The sequence below is a fragment of the Petaurus breviceps genome, unplaced genomic scaffold (assembly GCF_028583685.1).
Source record: "Petaurus breviceps papuanus isolate PSGF00001 unplaced genomic scaffold, PetGlider_PUasm1.0 139, whole genome shotgun sequence".
Classification (NCBI taxonomy): domain Eukaryota; kingdom Metazoa; phylum Chordata; class Mammalia; order Diprotodontia; family Petauridae; genus Petaurus; species Petaurus breviceps.
In genome coordinates this window covers 22,910,042-22,918,779 of record NW_027185697.1, presented here as the reverse complement: position 1 = coordinate 22,918,779, position 8,738 = coordinate 22,910,042, and the positions used below count along the sequence as shown (strand labels likewise).

Sequence of the window (8,738 nt, the reverse complement as noted above, 5' to 3'; positions counted from 1 at the left end):
AACTTCAAATCCTAGTCCTATTGAGCCCTAAGCATGGCCCTATTATTCTCTAGAAACAAATTGTCATGGAATAAGGAAATGAGTGCTCATCTTCAAGTCTGAAAGCTCATATTTTGGTCCTGGTTCTGCCGTTGAGTATCTTTGTGACCTCTGTTAAGTCGAACTCTCTGTGATTCAATTTCCTCACACATAAAATGGGAACATTCAGCATTTGCAACCCCTAGATGTCAGAAATGTTGTAACCCTAAAATTAACCAATGTTCCTGAAAGTTCTTTAATGTTCTATGCACACTTTCCATGGTTCCGGCGCTGTGAGGATACTGGCTTCAGGAGGTCAGTTTGAGGGGCAACATGTACTACAAGTTCAGCGGCTTCACCCAGAAGCTGGCTGGGTCCTGGGCCTCATCTGCCTACAGCCCAGAGGGTTTAAAGCCTGTGGCATCTTCAGAATCACCACCTATCATATTTGCCACATCAATGAAATTTGCCTCAGAAACAGCTCCATATGATTATGCTGGGAAAAACAAAGTTCCTGAGCTGCAGAAATTTTTTCAGAAATCTGATGGTTTACCTGTCCACTTGAAACACGGTCCACCTGATCACATGCTCTATTGGACCACCATGGCTTTGACACGGGGAGGGACCATCTACTGCCTGATAGCTCTCTACATGGCTTCACAACTCAGAAATAAATAGCATGGGGTTCATAAGACTAATTGATTCATTAAGAAGAGTTTTGGCATAAAACCCTATGAGTTGTCTATTTTCCAATTTGCCAGTGAATTTTCTGACCTTTGTAAGTTTATGTTTTTCAGATAGAATTAGAAGACTTATCAATAAGGAACAGTGCTGGTTGTTTTTTTTTTCTGAAAATAAGTAGATTATCAGAACATATTGAAGAATTAGTTATTATTTAAGTAAAGGTGATGATGCCCTTCTCATTTGGGCTCCCTTATTTCTCCAGAGGTTGGCAGGCTGGCTTAGCACTGTGATGAGGCCACCAGGGATTTCTGGGTTGGCCTATCAGAGGCCTTGAGAGAGAGAGAGACACTGAAGGGGGGGGGGAGCCTTTCTGTATCCAGATGTGTTGGCTAAAGGAGGATTCGTTGAAGCTGCATCAGTGACAGGAAGTCCTTGAACTCCTGGTGCCGAAAATCTGTTCTTTTTGACAGTATAAATTTCACTGGGAATTAATTAGTTGTTAATTGGGAATTTTTCCATCTTGCAGCATGGTGTTAATAGAAATTATTTTCTGTTAACTATCCATATACCCATAACTTTGTCCTGTAGTTTCAAAAGGGTTTTATGCCTGATCTCTGACCTCTTCAAATATTCCAGAGATGAAGATTCAATATTTATTCCACCATGGGAACAGAACAACTCTTAATAGAAGTTTTGCACTTTGGACCGGACTGTTGTATAGTACATCCCTGCCGGTGCTTCTTTACTCTTGTTAAATGCTATAGCTTTAACGTATAATTTATTTTTGCTTGTGGAATAAATGCAGGAATGAGAAAAAAAATAAAGTTGCATGCACAAGTAAAATCATAAGAAAATTAACAACAATTTAATTCAACAGGAATTTACTGAGTTCTAGACAATGCAGATACAAAGACAAAAGTTCCATGAAGGGACCTATATCCCTTTAGGGGGTAAGCAACAGGTACATAGACAAGAAGATGCAAATGCATACAAAGTCATTTCTTTTCATTTTAAAAATGTTTTGGTAATAATTCCTTTGATGAGGAAAGGCCTCATGTGATAGGTAATTCCAGGGCTGCACCCAATAACAACCACTACAAACAAAGAATTCTGTAGTTAATAACACTAACGTCAATCAGAAGGATTGGAATAGATGAGATCTCAGTTTTCTCCTAACCCTAAATATTATATATCAGAATAACTTTTCCCCCCTGTTTCGATTGATTAAAATATTATTGGTTAAATTCAGAATTTGAAGGAGCGTAAAAAACATATAATCCACTTTGTAGCTGAAGAAACACAGATTCAGAGAGGTTGAGATTTACTAGGTCCCATTGGAAGTGGCAATGCCCAGAACTGTACCAAGATCCTGAGTAGGGTTCTCTGCTAGGCTGACAAGATAGGGCTCTCCTGCTTTTGCTTAAATTCTTCTACTAAATATGGAAGATTCCAGTGACTCTCTATTTCTTTGCCTATTTTTTTTTCTCTTTGATGGAATTAGGGACACTTTTCCTGATGGACTATAAATACCAGAGTTTGATGGTTCCTGTCGCTGAACAGAATTTAATTCATTGACCAGAAAGCTTCTTTTGTCAGTGTGTACAGCAGAATGAAATTCTTTAGGGACTGCCTTTGTTTTGATGTTTTTCCAGTACCCTTTAGAAGAGAGACAGTGTAGCACTCATGCGAGTGCCATGCCCTTGGAGTTACAGTTGGGTTGGAATCCTAGCTCTGCTATTTAATACATGCACTAATTTTAGGAAATTACTTCACTGTTCTTAGATCCAGTTTCTTCATTGGGAAAAAAAAAAAATTAGGTTTGGACTAGACGTCCCCTGAAATCACAACCAATTCTAGGTCAATGTGTTTCAGTGCCTTAATTTGGCGACTGTTTTCACTGTCAACCTTTTCTTTACCCTGAAGCCATTTCCACATTTATTATGATATCTAAGTCAATGATTTGAAGAAAAACGACAAAAAGACACAAAGAAACATGCAAAAAAACCATAATGAATGAGTTCCATGGTTAATTTCATTCAACTAAATAGGCTGAGGTAAGAGACTGTATGCCCAGGTATATGTTTCAGCACCTTGTTGACTGCCCTGTATATGTTTGGACACTGATGAAATATAGGATTAATAATACGAAGAGACACAAGGTCAATTAAGGCATTCAGAACACAAGGCTTTTCTGTTGTGCCATTCAATCTATAAGTAAAAGTGAATGTGGATTTCATGAGTTTAATGCATTCCTATAAGCATTTATTAAGCAGCGACTAGTTTTAAGGACCCAAGCTTTGCCTTAGAAAGATATATAACGTTAGCTAAGACAGAATCAGTCCTCATGGAATTAGAGTTCAACAGTGGCATACAGTTTAAATTCATTTGCAAATGGTCCCAATTGTTCTTCCAAACTCTTCTAGATATATATTTGAAGGGCTGTCAAGGGGAAGAGGTGTTAGACTCTCTTTGTCTCCACAAGTTAGAACTGAGAATAATGGGGAAACATAGTAATGAGGTGAATTTAGTTCTGAAGTCAGGAAAATGTGTCCCAAACTGGAATAAGCTCTCTTACGAGTTTGGGAGTTCCCTGTCAGTTGAAGTTAAGGCAGCAGATGAATGATTACTTGTCATATATGTCATAATGTTGCTGCTCAGTCTTTTCAGTCATGGTTGACTCCTTGTGACCCCATTTGGGTTTTCTTGGCAAAGAGGTTTGCCATTTCCTTCTCCAGCTTATCTTATGTGTGAGGAAACTGAGGAAAACAGGGTTAAGGGACTTGCCCTGGGTCACACAGCTAGGAAGTGTTTGAGGCCAGATTTGAACTCATGAATATGAGTCTTTCTGACTCCAAGGACAGGACTCTATTCACAGCACCACCTACCTGCACCCAATATGTCATAACAGGGATTATTTTTCAGGTATGAATTGGATCAGGTGGCCTTTGCCATCCTTTTTGTCTCTGACATTCTCTGTTGTCATTACCTTTGGTGCCTGAACCTGTGCCTGGCAGCAGTAAGCCCCAAAACAAACAAACATATTAATTAATCATTCAGTATATTCTTGTTGGTTGGTTAGTTGGTAATGCAATAAGTTACTTTCTGACTTTGTGAGTCACTTAACATACTTGCATCTATTTCCTCACTCTTAAAATGAGGATGTTGGAGCAAATGATCTTTAAGACCTTGTCCAGTGCCAAAATCATATGAATTTTCACAGATGACCTGATATAATGAATAGACTGGAAGACTGAGAGTCAGGAAGAGCTAAGTTCAAATCCTACCTCAGCTAGATCTTAACTCATGATTCAGAACAATCCTCTTTGCCTCTCTGAACCTCATCTCCCCCAGCTATAAAACAAAGCAAGCTACTTCACATTTCTGAACTTCACTGTACCCATCTATAGTAGTACCTGTCCATCTCATGGGATTGTTGTAAGGATCAAATGCTATGCTTTGTGTAGAGTGCTTTAGAAACCTGAAAGCATTAAATAGAAGTAAGAACAGGATCTTGTTGGCTTTTTTTCTCAATAAGTCTATCAACAACCATCGATTTAGTGCCTCCTATATTCCAGGCACTATGATAGGAGTTGAGGATAGAAGACAAAATAAAAAAGTGCCTGCCCTCAGGGAGCTTACATTCTATCTAATGGAACTGAACCCTCTACTGACCTTTTCCAAACCCAGGCCTGAAGAAATGTGTTACTTAATGAAAAAAGTGAAAGTGGGAACTGATTTAGAATAGTTTAACCTTCCCCTCATGCTGACCTTCCCAGAATGTTTTTATAAAGCATCAACCCAACATAAGCAGTAGCTATGCTTTGTGGTACCTGATAATTGAAGGGTGGCTGGAAAGCTGGATCCAGGCAATGGCAGTGTCTTCCACACAGGCAGTCAGGATGATAATGTTGAGAAGGTACATTCCCCAGCTCAGGATCATAAATAAATAAGAAGCTTCTGATAGGTCCTGTTTTCTTTTCTACTTCAGAACACAAGCGATAGGAAAGCAATATGACATCCCTGAGATGTTAAAGTAATTTAAAAGGGGGTAATATGTTTATTACAATACATAAAACTCATCTCCCCAATTCAATAGCTGTTACGCACCTACTGTGTCGGTCCCACGGGTGCCGTGAATGCCCAGCCAGACTCTGTTCATCTTGCCCCTGATTGCTAATAAATTATATATAATCTCTCAGCTAGATACTATACTGCCAAAGCAGCCTCAGGGAATGGAAAAGTATTGGTAAGAGGAAAGTGTCTGCTTTATCTCAGGTGGAAGGAAAGGGAAAGAAAACAGGAGAAATCTTCTTGGAAAACATACACGCGCACACACACAAACACACACACAATATCTTTTTCAGAGGATGCAGTGATATTTAGCAAGCTGGGGGAATGCATGAATTTTATTAAATTCGGGAAATACAGAGACTAAGACAAATATGCTCCCTTCCTCTGAAAACATATATCCTACTAGAGAGAAACATGGAGAAGCCAGCAGAAAATATGCACAAAGTAATTGTGTGGGAGGGATGGGTACTAAGAGTCGGAAGGCTCCAGACACAACATATTATGCAGAATCTGGAACTTAGGCTGAGCCATGGATAGAGATAGTGATTCTGGGAGGGAAAAGTGAGTAAGGTTTGGAGGGCAAACTATGGCACCTTGTAGGTAGGGCATGGGATGTCTAGTGGGAGAACATAAAGTAAGTCACCTTAGTTGGAAAGATGAGCTGGTAAAGTGATTAATTTAACGTCATTTAAATGAAATACCATTCCCAATTTTAGGCAGGGATACAGCTAGCTGGCAAAGTGGATAGAGTGCTGGGTCTGGAGTCAGGAAGACTCACCTTCCTGAGTTCAAATCTGGCCTCAGACACCCACTAACTGTGCCACCCTGGGCAAATCACTTCACCCTGTTTGCCTCAGTTCTTCATCTATAAAATGATCGGAAGAAGGAAATGACAATCTACTCCAATGTCTTTGCCAAAAAAAAAAAACTCCAAATAGTGTCATAAACAGTCTGCAAATGACTCAACAAATATCTGAATATTAAAAACAATAGCTTTCACATCTGGTATTAGGCACATATCTTGCATTTATTTACCTTTTAAGTTCTCTATCTCATAGTAGAGCAGAGTTTTTGAAGGCAGGGAAATCCTTTTGGAATTTGTATCTCCAACATCTTGAACAGTTTCTGCTACTGTTGGTGCTTACTGAATGCTCTTTAACTGATTGACTGCCTGACGGCTGTGACCTCAGAGGGGTTATATATGAAATGTTCAGTTTGATTCAATCAACAAATGCTTAATAAGCACTTTCTCTGTGAAAAGGCTGTCCTGAGATAAGGAAGACAAAGTAAAAACCAAACTTGTCACTCCTTCTGCCACCTCCTGCATACTCAGCATTGACACTTCTAAGTGCTGAATTCCAGACCTGAACAAAATACTTCCAGTGTACTCTGTCCAGGGCAGAGGAAGATGGCATTGTCACCTCCCTCAGCTGAGACATGGTTCTCTAAGTTTGCTCCAATTCTATTCCCCGTCCCATGTTAGCTAGACAAATAACTGTGGATCGGTTTTGAAATTCTTTCTTTAGTACCACCTTCTGTTACCATTGGGAAGCTGGGGGTGGGGCACTGGATAAGTGCTGAGCTTGTAGTCAGGAAGACCTGTGTTCGGATCCAATCTTAAAACACTTAGGAGCTGTGTTATCTTGGGTAAGTCACAAACTCTGCCTCAACTTCCCTCATCTATAAAATTGCACTAATAATAGCACCTATCCAGGGTTGTTGTATAATTCCAATGAAATAATCATTGTACAGCAATTAGCATAAGGCCTGGAAGGTAGTAAACATGATATAAATATTGGCTATTATTATCAGCTATTTACCCCATTTCATAAACCATTCACCATCTATTCCGCTAACACTTCTGATACTGATAGTCCCACTGTTCTATTTCCTGCTTAGAGCACACTTAGAGTTCCAGGTTCATCTCTGGGAAGCATAATTTAAGAAGGACATTGATACACTAGAGAAAACAGAAGGGTCTTGAGACTACGTCATATGAGTCATATTAGAATTGGTGGAAGGAAGTGGAAATTTTCAAACTGCAGAAGAATAATGGGGCTGGGGTAGGAGGGCAGGGTGGAGGAGGGTTAAAAATGAAGTATTTGAAGCAGTGTCATTTGAAAAAAAATACATTTTTCAAATATCTGGTCCCAGAGGGAGAATAGTGATGATGGGTGGGGGTTGCCAAGAGGCTTGAATAACTATGAATAACTCCTCAAATCAGTTCTCTAAAATTAAATTGTTTTCTTTTGGAGAGAAGTTTTACCCTCACTGGAGGTCTTTGTGTAGAGAGTGAATGACCACTTTTCAGATGTGTTATAGAAGCAACTGTTTTTAGATTGAGCAAGTTGGCATATTGAATGGATCGATGGAGTTGGAGTTATGAAAAGCTGAGTTGAAACCTGCCCAGGACCCTTACTAGCTATGTGACCCTACCCTGGGAAAAGTTATTTATCCTCTTTCATTCTTGAGTTCCTCATCTGAAAATTGGTGATAATAATAATACCTGTGGCACAGGGTTGAGATCAGTTTGATGCTATATGTAAGGTGCTTTGCCAACCTTAAAGTGCTATGCAAATGGTAGCTACTATTATTTTCTCATGCTGGGTTGGATGAGATAGATGTATTTACTTTGAAAGTGACATTGCAGGGACTCTCGAGTTGCTGGGAGAATTTTCTCAGTGCAGCACCTGCATTTCAGAAAGATATAAGATCTCCAGACTGGTTGACTCTCCCCTGAGTCCTGCAGGAGCACAGTCTTCTGTATTTCTGATCCTTTCCTTCCACCCTTCCTCTTTCTCTCTATCATCCCCCTGGGGCGAGATCTCCAGATGGAGATTGTCAACCAGAGCTGTCAGTCCTATGAATGGAGTAGTTTAAGCCATAATTATGACAGAGTAATTTGTTTTTCTTCTTCTACTGAGTTTCTTAGCCAAGAATGGCTTTTTCTAAGGGAAACACAGCTTAAGTAAATGAGAGGTTTATGAGACTTTCCTATGCATTGGAAGTGTGCTGTGAAAGTACTGTGTGACTATGGGCTAGATGACTTTCCTAGCATGCCCTTTCCCTTTCAATTTTTAAGAATTTTTTTTTAACATCTCAAGGCAGACACATTGATTTGTAGCACTATTAAAAAAAGATTTATCTGGCTATATAGTATATCAAATTTCCTCTACTCATTTTGTCTAGACCTAGGACTTTATCAGCACAATAGAAAGTGCTACATTTGGAATCAATGTCATGCATTAAAATCTGGACTCTGCTAATTACTACCTCTGCCATTTTGGACAAATGGGTAAATGACTTCACATCTCTAGGTGATCTTTTTTCATCTTTAAAATAAGAGGATTGTACTTGATAAGCTTACATATTCCTTCCCAGTTCTAAATTTATGTTCTTAGGATCCCTTGAATTGTTATTTCCATTAATACATGTGTGAGGAAAATTCAGGTGTGGGACACCCTTCACTGATACAGGTCTACAACTCAACTGAAAATTATTGTCCTAGAAGAATATCTGGGTAAGCAATGATTAGGTGACTGGCTCAGGGTCACATAGCCAAAGTACATGAAACACAGCCCTTGAACCTGAGTCTTCCAAACCCTGAAACTAACCAACTTCTTGTAAGGTGGCCTGCCACAATGGGCTGAGAACTGAGTCTGAAGTCAGGTAGATCTAGCTTTGACACCACTATAAGTTATGTGACACTAGGCAACTCACAGAATCATGAGAACAATTATTTGTTCATGGAAGGTACTTAAGAAGGCAGCAAGTTTGCAGAATCATATTAAAATTCAGATTTTTAATTAAACTGAAAATATTAATAAAGACTATTTCCTCTCACCTAAAACTTTTCCTTTTCCCTTCAGGAAACATGAGTAGGACAAAAACTAAGTCTTTTATTAGTGATAGATATTAATAATCAAATATAATATACTTGATAATCAAATTAACTCCTTTATGTT

At 39.1% G+C, this 8,738-nt stretch overlaps 1 pseudogene; it reads left to right on the top strand.

Annotated features, from left to right (window-relative positions):
- The first annotated feature begins 297 nt into the window (after nt 1-297).
- LOC138146264 (cytochrome c oxidase subunit 7A-related protein, mitochondrial pseudogene) lies at nt 298-1,048 on the top strand (annotated as a pseudogene).
- The last annotated feature ends 7,690 nt before the right edge of the window (nt 1,049-8,738 follow it).